Source organism: Bombina bombina, chromosome 7 (genome assembly GCF_027579735.1).
Source record: "Bombina bombina isolate aBomBom1 chromosome 7, aBomBom1.pri, whole genome shotgun sequence".
NCBI classification, from domain to species: domain Eukaryota; kingdom Metazoa; phylum Chordata; class Amphibia; order Anura; family Bombinatoridae; genus Bombina; species Bombina bombina.
In genome coordinates, this window is record NC_069505.1 from 387836248 (window position 1) to 387858904 (window position 22657).

Genomic DNA, 22657 nt, shown 5'->3' on the forward strand with positions numbered 1-22657 from the left:
AGGCAGCAGATTAGGGGTTAATAAATATAATGTAGGTGGCGGCGATGTCCGGAGCGGCAGATTAGGGGTTAATAAGTATAATGTAGGTGTCTGCAATGTTGGGGGCGGCAGATTAGGGGTTAATAAGTGTAAGATTAGGGGTGTTTAGACTTGGGGTTCATGTTAGGGTGTTAGGTGTAAATATAACTTTAGTTTCCCCATCGGAATCAATGGGGCTGCCTTACGACCAGCTCACCCCTGATTTAAGCAGCGCTGGTATTGGAGTGTGGTATGGAGCTCAATTTTGCTCTACGCTCACCTCTTGCCTGTTAACGCCGGGTTTGTAAAAACCTGTAATACCAGCACTGTAGGTAAGTGAGCGGTGAGAATAAACTGCACGTTAGCACCGCACAGCTCATAACGCAAAACTCGTAATCTGGCCGTTTGTTATTTTTGTAAGGTTAGGTTTTTGGTTTTCAGTAATCTTAGGGTTGTTTTATTCTCTGCAAGGGTATTTTTTTTATATTTTCTGTAATCTTAGTTTTGTTTTTTCAGTAATCTTAGGGTTTTTTATTTTATGTAATGTTTGGGTTTTTTGTAATGCAGGTTTTTTTTGTTTGTAATTTTTTAATGCTTTTTAGGTAGTTAGTATATTTTTAATTTTATTTCAGTGTATTTTAATTGGGGTTAAGTTAGGGGGTGTCAGGTTACGGGGCTTTGTTTTTAGTTTAATGCTTTGTGCTGTGGGGGTAAGAGGATTAGGGGTTAATAGGTTAATTGGGTGTTTGCATTGTGGGGGCTGGCAGATTAGGGGCTAATAGGTTAATTGGGTGTTTGCATTGTGGGGGGTTGGCGGATTAGGGGTTAACAAGTTAATTAGGTGTTTGCGATGTCGGGGGATGGCGGTTTAGGGGTTTATATGTTTTATTAGTGATTGCGATGTATGGGGATGGCGGTTTAGGGGTTAATACATTTTATTAGTGATTGCGATGTATGGGGATGGCGGTTTAGGGGTTAATATGTTTATTTAGTATTTGTGATGTGGGGGATTGTTTTAAATGGTGTTTTAACATTTGGGTTAAAAAAAATTCCGGTTTAGATTTTTACGTGTGACTTCAACATTTTTTTTTTTATGTTTATGTTACGCGTGCAATATGATATACTGGCGTAAGCTACTGTGGAACATAAAAGGGCCATAAAGATCACATTCTGGGGGTTGGGGTCCATATTGCTATGCTGAATGTTAAATATTACATTTCCCAACATCCCTGTCTCTCACTGCTGATATATATATATATAAAAAAATGGCCATTTTCAAGCATCTTGACATGGACTTCAACCCCATTAGACTGCCACATTCAACTCTCTGTCCCTATACAGGTATACCCCGCTCATACAGCGGGTTAGGGACCGGAGCCCCGCTGTAAAGTGAAAACCGCCTTAAAGTGAAACAAGACAGTTTGAGCTTTCTTTTCACTTGCCAGTGTGTTTAAAGACTTGAAAACGTGTTTGAACTAACATATATTAGGGGTGCAATAGTGCTAGGTTTAGTTTAACACTAGCACAGCACAGTATTCAATAAATACTGTTCCTGTAAAATAGTGACAATTACTGTAGTAAAATTTGCCAGACTATAGCACTGAGACACAGATTGCACTGTAATGCTGTAAACAGAGTGAACTAATCATAACAAAATGGTGCCAGTCACTTTTCTCGCAATCTCACGATGATTACAGCACTGTTTCAAAATCACTAGAGGATGAACTTCAGCTCCACAAAGCGCTGTATTAACGAAACGCTGTAAAGTGAAGCGCTGTAAAGTGAGGTATACCTGTACTACTAACTCCTTAAGGTGCTACACTGTCCCTGTTACCTACTCACCCACTCTGCACACATTCAGGGAGGGGTTTCTCTAAGAAACACCACATTTTGACCCAACAGCCACTTTATCTACAGTGGAGGGTTATAATGGGAGTCACACATATATTGCAGCAATGAGGCTGAGCCAGTCAAGAATGCAGGACAGCTAACCGGCCAATTATCCCTAGTAAACTAACTGGTATTTATAGTTCTCAATCCAGGACATTTTTAACTTAGGGAGGCTTCAAACAGTTTTCTTTCACCCCTATATCAGAGCAACATTAAACTTGTTAAACTGGTCATTTTCATCTGAGACAACAGACAGTAAAAGATGTTTTGTGATCCAGAAGTTTAAATATTATATCTCCCAGCATGCCTTTCTCCAGAACTGCCAACTAATTTGCATAGTCAGTAAAGTCAGACAAAGTTACATTACAGCAAGTGAATAGTAATATGTTACAGTGGTTTTCCATGTATCTGCAATTGCAGTGTAAAAATATTGTCTTGTTTCATGAGAAGACATAGGAACAGCAATGATTTAAGACTAAACAGACTAAGGCCTAGATTTAGAGTTCGGCGGTAAAAGGGCTGTTAACGCTCCGCGGGCTTTTTTCTGGCCGCACCATAAATTTAACTCTGGTATCGAGAGTTAAAACAAATGCTGCGTTAGGCTCCAAAAAAGGAGCGTAGGGCATTTTTACCGCAAATGCAACTCTCGATACCAGAGTTGCTTACGGACGCGGCCGGCATCAAAAACGTGCTCGTGCACGATTCCCCCATAGGAAACAATGGGACTGTTTGAGCTGAAAAAAAACCTAACACCTGCAAAAAAGCAGCGTTCAGCTCCTAACGCAGCCCCATTGTTTCCTATGGGGAAACACTTCCTACGTCTGCACCTAACACTCTAACATGTACCCCGAGTCTAAACACCCCTAACCTTACACTTATTAACCCCTAATCTGCCACTCCCGCTATCGCTGACCCCTGCATATTATTATTAACCCCTAATCTTCCGCTCCGTAAACCGCCGCAACCTACGTTATCCCTATGTACCCCTAATCTGCTGCCCTAACATCGCCGACCCCTATGTTATATTTATTAACCCCTAATCTGCCCCCCACAACGTCGCCGACACCTACCTACACTTATTAACCCCTAATCTGCCGAGCGGACCTGAGCGCTACTATAATAAAGTTATTAACCCCGAATCCGCCTCACTAACCCTATCATAAATAGTATTAACCCCTAATCTGCCCTCCCTAACATCGCCGACACCTACCTTCAATTATTAACCCCTAATCTGACGACCGGAGCTCACCGCTATTCTAATAAATGTATTAACCCCTAAAGCTAAGTCTAACCCTAACACTAACACCCCCCTAACTTAAATATAATTTTAATCTAACGAAATAAATTAACTCTTATTAAATAAATTAATCCTATTTAAAGCTAAATACTTACCTGTAAAATAAACCCTAATATAGCTACAATATAAATTATAATTATATTATAGCTATTTTAGGATTAATATTTATTTTACAGGCAACTTGGTATTTATTTTAACTAGGTACAATAGCTATTAAATAGTTAAGAACTATTTAATAGTTACCTAGTTAAAATAATAACAAATTTACCTGTAAAATAAATCCTAACCTAAGATATAATTAAACCTAACACTACCCTATCAATAAAATAATTAAATAAACTACCTACAATTACCTACAATTAACCTAACACTACACTATCAATAAATTAAATAAACACAATTGCTACAAATAAATACAATTAAATAAACTAGCTAAAGTACAAAAAATAAAAAAGAACTAAGTTACAGAAAATAATAAAATATTTACAAACATAAGAATAATATTACAACAATTTTAAACTAATTACACCTACTCTAAGCCCCCTAATAAAATAACAAAGCCCCCCAAAATAATAAATTCCCTACCCTATTCTAAATTAAAAAAGTTACAAGCTCTTTTACCTTACCAGCCCTGAACAGGGCCCTTTGCGGGGCATGCCCCAAGAAGTTCAGCTCTTTTGCCTGTAAAAAAAAACATACAATACCCCCCCCCCAACATTACAACCCACCACCCACATACCCCTAATCTAACCCAAACCCCCCTTAAATAAACCTAACACTAATCCCCTGAAGATCTTCCTACCTTGTCTTCACCATCCAGGTATCACCGATCCGTCCTGGCTCCAAGATCTTCATCCAACCCAAGCGGGGGTTGGCGATCCATAATCCGGTGCTGAAGAGGTCCAGAAGAGGCTCCAAAGTCTTCATCCTATCCGGCAAGAAGAGGACATCCGGACCGGCAACCATCTTGATCCAAGCGGCATCTTCTATCTTCATCCGATGACGACCGGCTCCATCCTGAAGACCTCCACCGCGGACCCATCTTCTTCCGGCGACGTCCAACTGCAGAATGACGGTTCCTTTAAGGGACGTCATCCAAGATGGCGTCCCTCGAATTCCGATTGGCTGATAGAATTCTATCAGCCAATCGGAATTAAGGTAGGAATATTCTGATTGGCTGATGGAATCAACCAATCAGAATCAAGTTCAATCCGATTGGCTGATCCAATCAGCCAATCAGATTGAGCTCGCATTCTATTGGCTGTTCCGATCAGCCAATAGAATGCGAGCTCAATCTGATTGGCTGATTGGATCAGCCAATCGGATTGAACTTGATTCTGATTGGCTGATTCCATCAGCCAATCAGAATATTCCTACCTTAATTCCGATTGGCTGATAGAATCCTATCAGCCAATCGGAATTCGAGGGACGCCATCTTGGATGACGTCCCTTAAAGGAACCGTCATTCTGCAGTTGGACGTCGCCGGAAGAAGATGGGTCCGCGGTGGAGGTCTTCAGGATGGAGCCGGTCGTCATCGGATGAAGATAGAAGATGCCGCTTGGATCAAGATGGTTGCCGGTCCGGATGTCCTCTTCTTGCCGGATAGGATGAAGACTTTGGAGCCTCTTCTGGACCTCTTCAGCACCGGATTATGGATCGCCAACCCCCGCTTGGGTTGGATGAAGATCTTGGAGCCAGGACGGATCGGTGATACCTGGATGGTGAAGACAAGGTAGGAAGATCTTCAGGGGATTAGTGTTAGGTTTATTTAAGGGGGGTTTGGGTTAGATTAGGGGTATGTGGGTGGTGGGTTGTAATGTTGGGGGGGGGGTATTGTATGTTTTTTTTTACAGGCAAAAGAGCTGAACTTCTTGGGGCATGCCCCGCAAAGGGCCCTGTTCAGGGCTGGTAAGGTAAAAGAGCTTGTAACTTTTTTAATTTAGAATAGGGTAGGGAATTTATTATTTTGGGGGGCTTTGTTATTTTATTAGGGGGCTTAGAGTAGGTGTAATTAGTTTAAAATTGTTGTAATATTATTCTTATGTTTGTAAATATTTTATTATTTTCTGTAACTTAGTTCTTTTTTATTTTTTGTACTTTAGCTAGTTTATTTAATTGTATTTATTTGTAGCAATTGTGTTTATTTAATTTATTGATAGTGTAGTGTTAGGTTAATTGTAGGTAATTGTAGGTAGTTTATTTAATTATTTTATTGATAGGGTAGTGTTAGGTTTAATTATATCTTAGGTTAGGATTTATTTTACAGGTAAATTTGTTATTATTTTAACTAGGTAACTATTAAATAGTTCTTAACTATTTAATAGCTATTGTACCTAGTTAAAATAAATACCAAGTTGCCTGTAAAATAAATATTAATCCTAAAATAGCTATAATATAATTATAATTTATATTGTAGCTATATTAGGGTTTATTTTACAGGTAAGTATTTAGCTTTAAATAGGATTAATTTATTTAATAAGAGTTAATTTATTTCGTTAGATTAAAATTATATTTAAGTTAGGGGGGTGTTAGTGTTAGGGTTAGACTTAGCTTTAGGGGTTAATACATTTATTAGAATAGCGGTGAGCTCCGGTCGTCAGATTAGGGGTTAATAATTGAAGGTAGGTGTCGGCGATGTTAGGGAGGGCAGATTAGGGGTTAATACTATTTATGATAGGGTTAGTGAGGCGGATTCGGGGTTAATAACTTTATTATAGTAGCGCTCAGGTCCGCTCGGCAGATTAGGGGTTAATAAGTGTAGGCAGGTGTCGGCGACGTTGAGGGGGGCAGATTAGGGGTTAATAAATATAATATAGGGGTCGGCGGTGTTAGGGGCAGCAGATTAGGGGTACATAGGGATAACGTAGGTGGCGGCGCTTTGCGGTCGGAAGATTAGGGGTTAATTATTGTAAGTAGCTGGCGGCGATGTTGTGGGGGGCAGATTAGGGGTTAATAAATGTAATATAGGGGTCGGCGGGGTTAGGGGCAGCAGATTAGGGGTACATAAGTATAACGTAGGTGGCGGTCGGAAGATTAGGGGTTAAAATTTTTAATCGAGTGGCGGCGATGTGGGGGGAGCTCGGTTTAGGGGTACATAGGTAGTTTATGGGTGTTAGTGTACTTTAGGGTACAGTAGTTAAGAGCTTTATAAACCGGCGTTAGCCAGAAAGCTCTTAACTCCTGCTTTTTTCAGGCGGCTGGAATCTTGTCGTTAGAGCTCTAACGCTCACTGCAGAAACGACTCTAAATACCAGCGTTAGAAAGATCCCATTGAAAAGATAGGCTACGCAAATGGCGTAGGGGGATCTGCGGTATGGAAAAGTCACGGCTGAAAAGTGAGCGTTAGACCCTTTAATCACTGACTCCAAATACCAGCGGGCGGCCAAAACCAGCGTTAGGAGCCTCTAACGCTGGTTTTGACGGCTACCGCCGAACTCTAAATCTAGGCCTAAGAATGGAAAAAAGGCAATTGTTTCAAACAATAATAGATCTTACTTCTAATTAAGGGGCTTAATCTTTATAAAATAGATTTTATTTCTGGTAGTGCATTATTTTGCTTGGGGGGGGGGGGGGGTGATCATAAAGTTGCTGAGATAGAAAGGTTTACATTTGAAATAAAAAGCCACATAAACAAAACCATCTGTACAGATGTGTAATTAGGCCATGTGAAAACAGACCTGCCATGTTTGTTTAGGGAAATGCCCTTTTATACCATTTCTATAAGAGATTATTATCTTGTTACTTCTTTAACATACCATATTCATCACAGTCACATTTATTTAGCCTTGTACTAATGAGTTTGTATACAGGGCATGTACCTTTATCCAAGGGCCCCATCACCAGAATAGCTGTCTGTCGCCCCTCATCTAATAATAGATCTTCTAGTTAAGGGGCTTTTCAAGTGTTTTGCCTTTTCTGTTGATGTGCTGCCCTAGGCACTGGTAATATATTGAGACTTTCCATGTATTGTTTTTTTTTCTGTAGTTATACAGCTCTAGGCACTAGTAATTTGTTCAGACGCTGTAGGTTATTTGTGTTTAAGGCACTGGTAATATTTTTGTGGAACTTCAGCCAATGTGTTGTGTGCCAGATGAAGAAATAACAGAGACCAGACTAAATATCCAAACAATGGCTAACCCTTCACAGGCTGATCTCTAATTCACTGCTAGCAGAACTTCCCTTACAGACAAAGGGAAAGTGAAGCTCTTGCTAAGTGTAACAGCTAATATAATCGGAACATTCCTAGATAGGAGAAATAGATCTGATAAGTCATTATTAATCACACCACCCAGCTCCTCCAATAGCAGGTGCAATGGGAAGGGGAGCAAACAATCACAATAACGCTAGTGTCATTATTGGCACCTCACTTGTAATCCTGCTCTTATTTGCACATTTCTTTGATGTTGGTTGAGTTGTTAGGCAAAATACAGACAAAGAAGAGTTTTATTTCTCTTAGAAAAACTAAGTCTTGTTTGTTACATTTCATGTAAGTTACCTGCAGACAAGACTATGTGACATTACAAATATTATTTAAAGATAAATGAGGTTTCTACCAGTATAAATTAGACTTGTGCGCGGCAGAAAAATTAGTTTTGGATGTTTTAGAATTTCGTTTTAGGATCGATTCAAATTCGGATACATTCAAATGCATTTGTTTCTGATTCATTCGGATTAAAATAAATTTGGATGTATTTGGTTCAAATTCGATTTGTAAATTCGGAAGTTCATTATCCATTGTTGCGCAATTAGGAGGCAGTGAGCCGGTCCGCTGCCCTCCATTAATTGCGCAACATGGATCTACATAACAATAGACTGCTCACTTAGAGCTGCGCCACCTACTGGTGACTCTCTGGGGCCTCATACAAGCTCCAATGGAGGCGGTTCTCAAAACCGCCTCCATGATGAGCTAGATCATCACTCAGCCAATCTGCCCAATCAGCATTCAGCACTGCAGTCTGGACTCTGGAGTGTAAAGTTGCGCCGCCGACACAGTGAGTCAGACTGGCCTGGCGGGAAGACTCAGTAGCTCAGTAGTTGGAGGGAGCTGCTGCTGCAGATAGTGTGACTGCGTGTCCGTGCTGCCCTGCCCTCAGTGCCCGCCTGGGCTGAAACTACTGCTCACAGCCTCACACTACTGCTGCTCAGTCAGTCAATTAGCTGCGGACCGCGGTTGTGGAGGGGAGAGAGCCGGGAAGAGAGCAGAGAGAGTGAGACTCAGCCGGTGGTGGAGGAGCGGAGGCTAGCCAGTGCCACTTGGGTGGACCCGGACACCCGGTGGAGTGAGTCAGGTCAGGAGTGACAGAGTCTCTCAGTCTTCTGTCTGACGCGACCGACCGGACGGACCTCATCAGCTCAGGACAGGTAAGGTTCCTTCCACTAAACCTTCTCACCTCTGTGCTGGCTGATATAAGGGTAGCAACTCTTACCCTGACATAAATGGAGCAGGTTACCAGCATAAATAAATGCAACAATGAGAGCAGTCAGTTTGATAGTTTGGTGTTATGCAGATATACTAGAATATTTATAGGACAGTTCAAAGCCCATATCAAATTAAAAAAAAGAAAGTGAAAGTATTTAATTATAAGGATTAAGGACTGTATAAAGTACTGTAAATGAGATCAGAATTTCTGGGAAAGTTATTTAAAAATTTCTGGGAAAGTTATTTAAAAAAATAAAATAAGTGCACTGTAGTGACCTGCCTGTGTCTCTCCCCTCCCTCCATTGTGTCTCTCCCCCTCCCTCCATTGTGTCTCTCTCCCCCTCCCTCCATTGTGTCTCTCTCCCCCTCCCTCCATTGTGTCTCTCTCCCCCTTCCTCCCCTGTGTCTCTCTCCCCCTCCCTCCCCTGTGTCTCTCTCCCCCTCTCTCCCCTGTGTCTCTCCCCCCTCCTCCCCTGTGTCTCCCCCCTCCCTCCCCTGTGTCTCTCCCCCCTCCCTCCCTGTGTCTCTCTCTCCCCTGTGTCTCTCCCTCCCCTGTGTCTCTCCCTCCCTTGTGTCTCTCCCTCCCCTGTGTCTCTCCCTCCCCTGTGTCTCTCCCTCCCCTGTGTCTCCCCCCCTGTGTCTCTCCCCCTCCCTCCCCTGTTTATCTCCCCCTCCCCTGTTTCTCTCTCCCTCCCTCCCCTGTTTCTCTCCCCCTCCCCTGTTTCTCTCCCCCTCCCCTGTCTCTCTCTCTCCCACTCCCCTTTCTCTCTATCTCTCTCCCACTCCCCTGTCCCTATCTCTCTCCCACTCCCCTGTCCTTCCCTCTCCAATTCCCCTGTCCCTCTCTCTCCCCCTCCCCTCTCTCTCCCCCTTCCCTTTCTGTCTCTCCCTCTCTCTCTCGCTCGCTCTCTCTCTCTCTCTCCCCTGTCTCTCTCTTCCCCTCTGTCTCTCTCTCTCTCCCCTCTGTCTCTCTCTCTCTCCCCTCTGTCTCTCTCTCCCCTCTGTCTCTCTCTCTCTCTCTCTCTCTCCCTCTGTCTCTCTCTCCCCTCTGTCTCTCTCTCTCTCCCCTCTGTCTCTCTCTGTCCCCTCTGTCTCTCTCTCTCTCTCTCTCTCTCCCCCCTCTGTCTCTCTCTCTCTCTCCCCTCTGTCTCTCTCTCTCTCCCCTCTGTCTCTCTCTCCCCTCTGTCTCTCTCCCCTCTGTCTCTCTCTCTCTCTCCCTCTGTCTCTCTCTCCCCTCTGTCTCTCTGTCCCCTCTGTCTCTCTCTGTCCCCTCTGTCTCTCTCTCTCCCCTCTGTCTCTCTCTCTCTCCCCTCTGTCTCTCTCTGTCCCCTCTGTCTCTCTCTCTCTCCCCTCTGTCTCTCTCTCTCCCCTCTGTCTATCTCTCTCCCTCTGTCTCTCTCTCTCTCCCTCTCTCCCTCTATCTCCCCTCTGTCTCTCTCTCTCCCTCTGTCTCTCTCTCTCCCCTCTGTCTCTCAGTCTCTCTCCCCTCTGTCACTCTCTCTCCCCTCTTTCACTCTGTCTCCCCTCTTTCTATCTCTCTCCCCCTCCGTCTCTCTCTCTCTCCCCCTCTGTTTCTCTCTCTATCCATCTCTCTCTCTCCCTGTCTCTCCCACCCCCTCTGTCTCTCTCCTTAAGTGTCTCCTTGTCCCCCATGGTCTCTCTCTCTCCCCTCTGTCTCTCTCATCCCTTATGTGCCTCTCTCTCTAACCCTTTGTATGTCTCTCTCTCTAACTCTGTCCCTGTCTCTCTCTACCTGTCTCTACCTCTCCCCCCAAGTGCTTTTCTGTGTTTCTGTCTACCTTTTATCTATTTAATTAATGAATTGGTGGTGCCATCTGAAGGCGTGTCTTTATTTAAAGGGATGGGGACAAGCGCCCCACCATCATTAAATTTCACCAAGACATTTTTATATTTACTGGATAATGAAAGAACCTATAAGCATAATTTGCAGCATTAAAGTTTAAAGTATGTTTTGAACATATTTTACTTGGTCTGGATTTCTAGATATCATAATCAGAGCAAGCATTTTGTTATCTGGCAAGACGTTCTGTTTACAATCCTTTAGACTAAAATCAGTTTGATAGTTTGGTGTTATGCAGATATACTAGAATATTTATAGGACAGTTCAAAGCCCATATCAAATTAAAAAAAAGAAAGTGAAAGTATTTAATTATAAGGATTAAGGACTGTATAAAGTACTGTAAATGAGATCAGAATTTCTGGGAGAGTTATTTAAAAATTTCTGGGAAAGTTATTTTAAAAAAATAAAATAAGTGCACTGTAGTGACCTGCCTGTGTCTCTCCCCTCCCTCCATTGTGTCTCTCCCCTCCCTCCATTGTGTCTCTCTCCCCCTCCCTCCATTGTGTCTCTCTCCCCCTCCCTCCATTGTGTCTCTCTCCCCCTTCCTCCCTGTGTCTCTCTCCCCCTCCCTCCCCTGTGTCTCTCTCCCCTCTCTCCCTGTGTCTCTCCCCCCCTCCCTCCCCTGTGTCTCTCCCCCCTCCCTCCCCTGTGTCTCTCCCCCCTCCCTCCCCTGTGTCTCTCTCTCTCTCTCTCTCTCCCTCCCCTGTGTCTCTCCCTCCCTTGTGTCTCTCCCTCCCCTGTGTCTCTCCCTCCCCTGTGTCTCTCCCTCCCCTGTGTCTCTCCCTCCCCTGTGTCTCTCCCTCCCCTGTGTCTCTCCCTCCCCTGTGTCTCCCCCCCGTGTCTCTCCCCCTCCCTCCCCTGTTTATCTCCCCCTCCCTCCCCTGTTCTCTCCCCCCTCCCTCCCCTGTTTCTCTCCCCTCCCCTGTTTCTCTCCCCCTCCCCTGTCTCTCTCTCTCCCACTCCCCTTTCTCTCTATCTCTCTCCCACTCCCCTGTCCCTATCTCTCTCCCACTCCCCTGTCCTTCCCTCTCCAATTCCCCTGTCCCTCTCTCTCCCCCTCCCCTCTCTCTCCCCCTTCCCTTTCTGTCTCTCCCTCTCTCTCTCTCGCTCTCTCTCTCTCTCTCTCCCCTGTCTCTCTCTCTCCCCTCTGTCTCTCTCTCTCTCCCCTCTGTCTCTCTCTCTCTCCCCTCTGTCTCTCTCTCCCTCTGTCTCTCTCTCTCTCTCTCTCTCTCTCCCCTCTGTCTCTCTCTCCCCTCTGTCTCTCTCTCTCTCCCCTCTGTCTCTCTCTGTCCCCTCTGTCTCTCTCTCTCTCTCTCTCTCCCCCCCTCTGTCTCTCTCTCTATCTCCCCTCTGTCTCTCTCTCTCTCCCCTCTGTCTCTCTCTCCCCTCTGTCTCTCTCCCCTCTGTCTCTCTCTCTCTCTCCCCTCTGTCTCTCTCTCTCCCCTCTGTCTCTCTGTCCCCTCTGTCTCTCTCTGTCCCCTCTGTCTCTCTCTCTCTCCCCTCTGTCTCTCTCTCTCCCCTCTCTCTGTCCCCTCTGTCTCTCGCTCTCTCCCCTCTGTCTCTCTCTCTCCCCTCTGTCTATCTCTCTCCCCTCTGTCTCTCTCTCTCTCCCTCTCTCCCTCTATCTCCCCTCTGTCTCTCTCTCTCCCTCTGTCTCTCAGTCTCTCTCCCCTCTGTCACTCTCTCTCCCCTCTTTCACTCTCTCTCCCCTCTTTCTATCTCTCTCCCCCTCTGTCTCTCTCTCTCCCCCTCTGTTTCTCTCTCTATCCATCTCTCTCTCTCCCTGTCTCTCCCACCCCCTCTGTCTCTCTCCTTAAGTGTCTCCTTGTCCCCCATGGTCTCTCTTCCTCCCCCTCTGACTCTCTCATCCCTTATGTGCCTCTCTCTCTAACCCTTTGTATGTCTCTCTCTCTAACTCTGTCCCTGTCTCTCTCTCTCCTGTCTCTACCTCTCCCCCCCAAGTGCTTTTCTGTGTTTCTGTCTACCTTTTATCTATTTAATTAATGAATTGGTGGTGCCATCTGAAGGCGTGGCTTTATTTAAAGGGATGGGGTCAAGCGCCCCACCATCATTAAATTTCACAAGACATTTTTATATTTACTGGATAATGAAAGAACCTATAAGCATAATTTGCAGCATTAAAGTTTAAAGTATGTTTTGAACATATTTTACTTGGTCTGGATTTCTAGATATCATAATCAGAGCAAGCATTTTGTTATCTGGCAAGACGTTCTGTTTACAATCCTTTAGACTAAAATCAGATGTTTACTAAGGTGACCAGTTTCCAAAATGCCATTTAAAGGGACATGAAACCCATATGTTTTCTTTCATGATTTAGAAAGAGCATACAATTTTAAATAACTTTCCAATGTTCATCTATCTAATTTTCTTCATTCTCTTGATATCCTTTGTTGAAAATCATATCTAAATATGCTCAGTAGCTGCTGATTGGTGGCTGCACATAAATACCTGATGTGATTGGCTCAACCATGTACATTGCTATTTCTTCAACAAAGGATATCTAAAGAATGAAGGCATATCGTAGCCAGTGCCTCACCTTCCTCTGACCTCACCGCACGTCACTGCATGATACTTTTTCTTAAGTTTACTTGTACTTTATGATGCATTTGCTTGTTTATGTGCCTTTCTTTAATGTTAACATATGAGTGTAGTAATCTTGCAATAACAGGGGCCAAGAGTGACCTATACAAAAGAAGGGAGATGAAAGTAATGAGGAAAGAAGCCTTTTAGGTACACAATTATTTTTGTCAAATAAGATGTTAATATGTGAAACTTTTTCGCATATATTATGTATTTATGTTTTAAAACTTTATATGGTTTCCACACACTCTCTTTTGCAGCACACAATTATAAGTGATTATGGCCTGTTCAAGGTTGAAATCTACATACTCATATAGGAACTGGCATTCTCATAGAATAGCAAACATATGGAGCAGTTTTAAATACTGGGTTTATCACCATAATACCCCTTTCCCTCACTTTCGCACTGAAGAGCTGGCTAGCTGTAGATCCACATCCAATGTGATATATATGTGCCCGTATCTTTCCTTTACTTTCTTGGGTATAGAGTAAATAATAATACGCAGATCTAGCGGTCTAGCAGGTCCAATAGTTGTAAGTTATTTTATGTTATTCTCCGAAAATTCAACAGAGGTTCTGTTTCTTATTTTTTTCTTTTTTAAAATAGAAAATGAGGTTCGACATATGAGATCCAAAAGTGGTCTCCTTTGTTCAAGATGTCCCCCTATAAGTTTGCTTTATGGTTCTGAGGATCAAAAGTGTCCTCTTGTGTCATTTAGGGGGGTGGTGCGTTACTTGGCATACTGGCTGCACAATATTTCCTTTGAATTTGACTCTGTGTTATGTCTTGCATATTTTGTGCCATCTTTGTACTCTATTGTTTTTTTGATATTTGTATGCCTTGATTTGAATTTCAATAAAAAAAATATTTAAAAAAAAATAAAAAATAAAAATAAAGTAAAACCTAATCTACCCATTGCCCTAAAAAGTGTATTTGTATGGGCATTCAGCTCTTTTGCTGCCCAATAAAAATAAAAATATAGCTATTCTAAAAAAAAAAAGAACCCAAAAAAAAAAAAAAACATTACACAAAATAACAAACGAATTATCCTAATACCCCGTTTAAAAAAAAAAAAACACCCCCCCAAAATAAAAGAACCCTAATCTATAATAAACTTCCAATAGCCCTTTAAAGGGCCTTTTGTAGGGCATTGTGCTAAAGAAATCAGCTCTTTTTCTAAAAAATGAAAACAAACACCCCCTAACATTACAAAGCCCCACCCCTCCAAAGCCACATAATAAAAAAACTAAAAAAAAACAATAGTATTCGAATTGGCCAATAGGAATGAGAGCTGTTTTAATCCTATTGGCTGATTTGAACAACCAATAGGATTTTAGCAGCTCTAATTCTTATTGGCTGATTTAAATTTTCCAGCCAATAGGAATGCAATGGTACCCCCAGTACAAAAAGGGTATCTTGTATTTGAATCCTCAGTGTGTGGCGGACAATCGCAAGCAAAGGACCTCCATGTCGGATCGATGGACCTTCGCATAGGACCTCCGCCTGGACCTCCACCTTGGACCTCCATCTGGACCTCCGCCTTAGACCTCCACCTCTGCATATTGACCACTCCGCATCTGGAGGGATGAAGAAGATGCCGGTCCCACGATGGATGAAGATGGATCCGCCTGAATAAAGATGGAGCTGCTGGGGTGAAGATCATTCAAGCCGGACTTCAGCAACTGTGAGTACCCAAAGAGGGGTTAGTGTTAGGTTTTTTTAAGGTTTTTTTTGGGTGGGTCTTTATTTTAGATTAGGGTTTTGGCTATTCGAAAAAGACCTGAATGCTCCTTTAAGGGCAAGAAAAAGAGCTGAATGCACTTTTAAGGGCAATGCCGATACAAATGCACTTTTCAGGGCAATGGGTAGCTTAGGTTTTCTTTATAGAGTTAGGTTTTTTTATTTTATGTGGTTGGGTTGGGTGGTGGGTTTTACTGTTGGCGATCTTTGTATTTTTTTACAGGGAAAAGAGTGATTTCTTTAGGGCAATGCCCTACAAATGGCCCTTTTTAAGGGCTATTGGTAGTTTATTGTAAGCTAGCGTTTTTTTTAAGGGCAATGCCCGCTACAAATGCACTTTTCAGGCAATGGGTAGCTTAGGTTTTTTTTTAGAGTTAGGTTTTTTTATTTTATGTGGTTGGTTGGGTGGTGGGTTTTACTGTTGGCGATCTTTGTATTTTTTTACAGGGAAAAGAGCTGATTTTCTTTAGGGGCAATGCCTACAATGGCCCTTTTAAGGGCTATATTGGTTGTTTATTGTAAGCTAGCGTTTTTCTTTATATTTTTTAAAATTTTCAAGCGTTAAAACATGAACACAAAACTTGTAATCTAAGTGTAAGTTATTAAAACAACACATAGCAAAATTGAAGAGTTAGTTACAGCTTTGGGCACAATGGTGATAGGCCCAGGACCATGTCAAGATCTCTGCCTCCCTGGATCCTTAACCCCTTGTGTGCTAACGATGGCTCAGAGCCGTCACTAGCACTCCAACTGCCTTTTTAGCAATCTGGGGGCTCCTACCGACTCCAAATTGGCGATCGGGCCTGTATTGTGACAGGGGCATCACCAGGGCTTCCTGTGATGTGCAGTGACGTCACGCGCAACTTTATTTAAAATTACAATAGAAAGTATAGGGAAAGGGGCATGCTGCTTAGAAGCCTGAATCTCAGGCATCTAAGCAGCTACTAAAAATGAATCCAGCTTAGCACCTCGAAGGGTTAACCTACAGCCCACACAATGCATGCCTGCAAGCAAACACACTGAGATACAACCAAGTGTGACACAGGCCCTTTAATTTTCCTAAACTGTACAAAACATGAATGGACTGCACTCTGTGTGTGTGTGTATAGGGATGTATTTGTGCAGTGTTTTTATTCTTATATTTTAATTCGACCACCATAGCATAATAACTAAGTGAAGTACTCCCCTACTTGAATAGACGTTAAGTGTACCTTCAGCTTAGTGCTCAAACAATAGCTAACATGAGTATTTCAGCGTGCACTATAAGAATTGAGGGATTCAATGCACCTGCGCTCCCTAGACATTTGCTCAAAAGATAAAAAAAAATACTTTCAACATATAATAAGAGAGCAAAATAAAAGTGCTGTTGATTTAACTTGAGCAATATTAGACAACAATAATGCTAATATTTTTGCTCTCCACTAGTAATGAGGGACTACATTTTGAGTTTATTGTTCTTTTTAAAGGGACATTAAACTAAAAATGTAATTCCCATAAAATGTTCAAATATTCGTTTTGCTTGTTCTCCTATAATATAAATCTGAAACTGTAAATTTCCGCTCCATCCAGAGAGATTGTAGTGTATTCCATGGAGTTCAGAACTCAGACTACATGCTGCTCTGTGATTGCTTGATCACTGACCATAACTGCACACAGCAAAGGAAGACAAGATAAACAACTCTCAAAGAATCTGCAATAATATGTAAATGTTGCTAAAAAGGACAATTTGAAATGAATTTAAAATATTTATGTTGTTTGGTAGACTTTTGCAACAAATTTGTGTTCCTTATTCTGCAGAACCCAAAAAGTATTTCAAGGAAATTGCAACTTGGGGAAAAAACAAGTGGGTTCTGAATGTCTCTGTATGTCCTCAGAAGAGGATTGTCGGTAAGAAAATATATATATAATTAGCAGGACAATATACGTGGTATTTTTTGTATATTGTAGCATCTGGTTACAGTGACACATAGTTCTAAAAATTAAAAGAACTGCCTCTCACTGAATACTCAGAATATTAAAGGGACAGTCTACAACAGAATTTTTATTGTTTTAAAAGATAGATAATCCCTTTATTACCCATTCACATGTTTTGCATAACCAACACAGTTATAATAATATACTTTTAAACCTCTGTGATTACTCTTGTATCTAAGCCTCTGCAAAACTGCCCCTTTTTTCAGTTCTTTTGACAGACTTGCAGTCTAGCCAATCAGTGCCTGCTCCCAGATTACTTCACCGTGCACGAGCACAGTGTTATCTATATGAAATATGTGAACTAACACCCTCTAGTGGTGAAAAACTGTTAAATGCAATATGAAAGAGGTGGGCTTCAAGGTCTAAGAAATTAGCATATGGACCTCTAGGTTAAGCTTTCAACTAAGAATACCAAGAGAACAAAGCAAAATTGGTTGATAAAAGTAAATTGCAAAATTGTTTAAAATACATGCTCTATCTGAATCATGAAAGTTTATTTTGGCCTAGACTGTCACTTTAAGTTACATCTGAGTATTATATTTCAAGATTTATTCCCATAGACTAAAGAATGTTAATATTTGAATACGCAGATGCTACATTCTATGTTTTGAATGTTACATTCGCTAAATGGAAAGTTAGTCACAAGGCTACTTCCTACTATATAACAATTTCTGCAACGCATTCTACAGGACTCATTTCTGCTTTAATGAAAGAATTTCATGTCAAATTATTATTCTCTGTTTCTTTTTCAGTCATTACACTGAAGAAATGTGCATTTTGATACAATTCTGGACAATTACCTCAACAATGTCTCGTTGTCAGTTCTTGGCTGAAAGTGCCTGGGAGTAAGACAGCTTTATTTCTTGGATAATGGGCCTTGTGGGGACATTAAACCTTGCATGGGTGCAAGACCGGTTAAACCTCTGTCTATAAGTAGTGTAAAGAAGGAGCCTTGTGGATACGATATCTGTTACGACTGGGAAGGTTTGTTCAGGTATGAATTATTTTGTTATGTACTATAAACCACATTGACCAGTTGCCATGGTTTCCAATGATAGCTCATGCTTACTATGGGTGCAGTACAGGGACTCTTAGAAAGAGAGGAGGCACTACTGGTATTTGCCTCAACCAACTTGACTTCAGTTGGGATGCAATTTCAATTTTCTGCATAGTGTCAACCTAACCAGATAGACCTATGGATCTCTCCCCCAACAAGCCAATAACCACAGATACAATTACTGTACTTTTGTATTGGCAAAAGAAAAGTTGAAGCATTATTGAACTAGAGCCATTTTAAAATGTAATGTTAAACATCTGTTATGGCTAATTATCAATAAAGCCGTATTCAAATTGAAGCTATTTTAATGGATTAATGTAATTTCTGTCATTGGTCTATCATTCTATAATAAAGGGACAGACATTCTTTTATTTCTTGAATCTCTAAGAGAGCATTTTTAAAATGTAATTTTTTTTTGTATTTTTTAAGTTTTTGTACTAAGTAAAAATAGATATTTTGTATTTTCGCTTGTGAAGTGCATCACTGTCCACCAATAAAGTTGCAGAAGAGTTTGCTTGTGAAGCCAAGTGAGCAACCGGTCCTTAAGGTCAGTTGCACTTCCAGTTTGCTTTCAAACTCCTAAAACACCAGCTTTATCTTGCCCTTTTTCGTGCAAAAAAAAATAAATCTTTTACCTGTATATGCATAAAAAACGTTTTTATGTCCATTTATGTATACTTTTGCATGACAATATGTGTGCTAATCCAATCTAGCAAATTCAGCTATTTAATTTTTGGAGTTAAAATAGATAAATATCCAATCTATAGTTATGTTAAAGGGACACTGAACCCCAAATGTGTTCATTTGTAATCAGAAAGAGCATGCAATTTTAAGCAACTTTCTAATTTACTCCTATTATCAATTTTTTCTTCGTTCTCTTGCTATCATTATTTGAAAAAGAAGGCATCTAGCTTTTTTTTTTGTTACAGTACTCTGGGACAGCACTTTTCTTATTGGTGGATGGAATTTATCCAACAATCAGCAAGGACACCCAGATTGTTCACCAAAAATGGGCCGGCATCTAAACTTAATTCTTGCATTTCAAATAAAGATACCAAGAGAATGAAGAAAATTTGATAATAGGATAGTAAATTCGAAATTTGCATAAATTTCATGCTCAATCTGGAATCACGAAATTAACTTTTTGGGTACAGTGTCCCTTTACTAATTATTAGAGGCAACAAATCATTTATGAAAAGTTTCAGCTCTGTATTACCATCGTTATAATTTAAAAGGGACCATTATACAACTAGATTTTTCTTTCAATAAATGTTTTATAGTTGATCTATTTATATAGCCCCATACACTTTTTTTTCTAAGGTACAGTATATTTTTTTTTTTTTTAAATAACATTGCCGCTAATTTTCAGACTCCTAACCCAAGCCCCAAAGTTTTAGAAGTATACTGATGTAACCTACTCAGCTCCTGTTTGTGTAAAAGTTCTTTTCATATGCAGAGGAAGGGGGGGTGTCTGCCTGTTTTTGCTATACAACCACTTTCACTGGGTGTTCCGGTAACCTTTTCAACAGAGGCTAAACTGGGAGCTTCTAAGTTACGTTTTTAAACGGTTTAATACTGGATTTTTATATCAGTATCAGTGCTTATTATTCTTTATAATAGTGTGTATTACATGCAGGAGAATACTGTCCCTTTAATTGCAGACGCATTTTAGTTACTATTTATTCACAACTAATGTAGAAACCATCTTTCCTCTGTTTTTTTTTTTTTTAATTAATTAAATAGAAACAAACTTTTATCCCCCTTGTTTACTTTTAGCTGGAGCACAATGTAGCTGCATTTTGCCGTATAAGTGCCCTGATAACAAAGACCAACAATATTGTATCAAGACCGGAACTGCAGGAAGACAAAGAACTTGTGAACCTCTGCTAGCTGGGGGCTATAAAAATGTGCAAAGATGAAAGCAGAGATACAATATAATGGTCCATGTACCAAATGAGAGATTGGTTTCACTAAGGTGTATTTTAAATATACGATCGTTACCTATGCATATGTTGTAAATATGTCATGAATAATCTTGTGTTTGCATGACTTTTTATATAGCGGAAAATAAATACCTTTTTAACATTTTCTTAGCAAACAGTTGGAATAATTATTTTCCTAAATAAATAAATGTATTGGTATGATGGTAAATACAGCTTTGACTGAATACACAATTGTTTATTTTCTAAGAAGTGACATTAGAAAGATTTTTTTTTAAATAAAAGGTTATTGTCTCTGAATTTGGAGTAGCTGAGCTTTTTTTTGTTTACAAACTTTATAATTGTCTGTGAGATACAATCAAACAAGAGCAGTTTACAGACTTGTCATTGTTTTCTGTAGATACTGAATAACATTGAAGAAAGAAATCATTGCAAATATTTCTTTACAGACTATATTGTTTAATTTTATAGAATATATTATTACAAAATATTTACTAAGCACATTTCCTACAGAATTAAAGTGACAGTAAAGGCAAATTTTAACTTTAGTGATTCAGATAAAACGTGCAATTTTAAACTAATTTTCAGTTTACATCTATTATAATACTTACTATATTCTTTTGGTATCCTATGTTGAAGAGTTTGCCTAGGTATGCTCAGGAGTAGCAAGGCACTTCTGGGAGCTAGTTTAACACGTTGGTTGAGCCTATAGCAAGAGGCATAATGTGGCAGCTGCCAATCAACAGCTAGTTTCTACTAGTGCCTTTCTTGCTCCTGAGTTTACCTAAGTGTGCTTTTCAACAAAGGATACCAGAGAAAAAAACTGATTTGATCCCTAGAAATGTTGTTTTTATCATTTTTGATTTTGACTTTACTTACACGCTAAGTCAATACACAATAAAGCTCTTAATCTATACATATGGAGCATGAACACTGATTGCCATGAAATTTGTATTTGGTATATATTTCTAATGAGCCAATAAAGGGCTCATATTAGCCATTAATGTTATCATTCTTTGGAGTATATAGACTGATGTATCATAATGTTCACTAGGTAAATGTTTTAGCATTTATTTCATTTTTCCTTTTTGTATGAAAGAAGCCTTTTTCAACTAACTAGTTTCAGTATTTGTAAATCTACATTTGTAATGTCGTTAAAAGTAGAGACTGCTCAGGGCCCTCAGGTGAGATCATGTTTAATATTTCATTAAAGGAACATTGTACTATAAAATTGTTACAATAACTTGTTATAACAGCTGCAGAGTATAAAATGTGAGAGATTGTTCCTTCTATACTTATTTTTATATGTGAAATAGCTCTCTCCAATAATTTATAACCACATCCCAATGAAATGGGCTGAGCTTCCAAGGAGAGCAGACCTCATTAGTTTATCTCAATTTATACTCAAAATCATTCCTTATCTTATCTCCTCTATACACAATGAGAACAATACTTAGGGCCCGATGATCTAAAGTTTTCTGGGCTGGCAATATTATTAATTAAATCTTGCCAGTACTTCTATTTCCCTGGTAGAAAGATCTAAAGTCACTTTTTTACTCTGAAAACAGGGTGTCTTTCTAAGGGGGTGTTGTAAAAAAAATTAATAAAACAAGACAATATCTGTCTCCTTTCTTTTTTTGCAGTGTCTAGTCAGGTCTGAATGGGTTCTTAGGCAAGGCATCTAATGAGGGGTTGCAGTTTGTCTGAAAAGAGGGTGTATAAGCTAAAAACTAACGCCTAGATTACAAGTTTTGCGTTAGAGTCTATGCGGTGCTAACGAGCAGTTTTTTCTCACCCCTCAGATACAGCGCTGGTATTACGAGTTTTCAGAAACCCGACGTTTAAAAGACAAAAAGTCAGCGGTGAGTGGGTGTAACGTGCTCAGTGGCGCGATTTCCCCATAGCAATCAACGGAGAGAGCCGGCTGAAAAAAGTCTACACCTGCAAAAAAGCAGCGTAAAACTCACTAACGCAGCCCCATGATTCTTATGGGGAAATAAAGTTATGTGTACACCTAACCCCTAACATGGACCCCGAGTCTAAACACCCCTAATCTGACACTTATTAACCCCTAACTGCTGCCCCCAACCATCGCCAACACCCAATTTTATAATTATTAAACCCCTAATCTGCCGCTCTCGGACACCGCCGCCACCTACATGTATTACTTATGAAACCCTAATCTGCTGCCCCCAACCATAGCCGCCACCTACATTATATTTATCTAATCCCTAATCTGCCGCCCCATGTCGCCGCCACCTACCTACACTTATTAACCCTAATCTGCCGCCCCCAACGTCGCAGCCACTATAATAAACATATTAAGCCCTAAACCACCACACTCCCGCCTCGCAAACATTAGTTAAATATTATTAACCCCTAATCTGCCATCACTAACCATCGTTGCTACCTACCATAACATTTATTAACCCCTAATCTGCCGTCCCCAACATCGCCGCCACTCATACTTAATAATTTATTAACCCCTATACCTAAGTCTAACCCTTAAACCCTAACACCCACTAACTTAAATATAATTTAAATAAATCTAAATAAATATTCCTATCATTAAACTAAATTATTCCTATTTAAAACTAAATACTTACCTGTAAAATAAACTCTAAGCTAGCTACAATATAACTAATAGTTACACTTGTAGCCTAGTTTAGGATTTATTTTTATTTTACAGGCAAGTTTGTATTTATTTTAACTAGGTAGAATAGTTATTAAATAGTTATTTAACTATTTAATAACTACCTAGCTAAAATAATACAATTTTACTGTAAAATAAAACCCTAACCCTAAGTTACACTAACACCTAACACTACACTATAATTAAAATAGATTAACATAAATTA